Source organism: Propithecus coquereli, unplaced genomic scaffold, assembly GCF_000956105.1.
Source record: "Propithecus coquereli isolate 6110/MARCELLA unplaced genomic scaffold, Pcoq_1.0 Scaffold23, whole genome shotgun sequence".
Taxonomy (NCBI): Eukaryota; Metazoa; Chordata; class Mammalia; order Primates; family Indriidae; genus Propithecus; species Propithecus coquereli.
Window position 1 is genome coordinate 1,972,541 of NW_012147841.1, and position 882 is coordinate 1,973,422.

Consider the following 882-nt stretch of genomic DNA (forward strand, 5'->3'; position numbering starts at 1 on the left):
AGTGATCTGAGGAGGTTTTATTTCTGGTGATGTTGGGTCTTCCTAATTATTTACATGAAAAAGAGCAGAAGTTGCAAATGTATTTTGCATGACTCAAGTTGTTACATGGTCACATTCCTTCAAGGCAGGCTCAGAATAATTTAAATTTCCATCAGCTTTAAGTTTGAATTGTTTAACTTTAGGAGATCATTTGGTCTATTTTCCCCAAGGCTTAAATCAAATCCTGAATCCTGATCCAATGGAAACCTGGTAATTCCAAAGAGAAGGGAATAGGTAGGCGGGAAGAGAAAAGTTTCCTTTGTTTTGCTTGTTCCTTGGTTTTATGCTTGTATTTAAGAGCCAGAGTATTTCAGATAAACAGACAGGGTATGAATCATCACTCTGCCAATTACAAAATAAACTTTGAGCAAGTTATTTACCAACCTTAAGTTCACTCTCATGTGTAAAATGAGGACTCTAATAATACTTTCTTGATAAGGATTTTTAAAGAATTAAATGGCATGATACATATTAATTAATGTTAATAACGTAAATGGAGTCATTATAAGTGATCGGGATGCAACAGTTATCTAATGACTTTGCCCTCCAGGCAACAGCCCTTCCTAAATCTCTCCAGACTTTAAGCACTAAGAACAACTAAAAGGATCTGTCCAGGTGCTGAATTTTTGAATCAGACTTGCTAGAAGCAGTTCTGGTTAGTACTGGCCAATAAAATATTCAGAAACCCCACTGAGCAGATCTATTTCTCCTCTTTCTTAAGAATGGAAAAAGGAAAGTGAAATGGAGACTTCAAATATCCACTCTTGAAGTTCAGGTAACACATAGTATTTCTTTTTTCTTTTTTGAACCTAAGTGGGCTTAATTATGCAGACCACTACTATC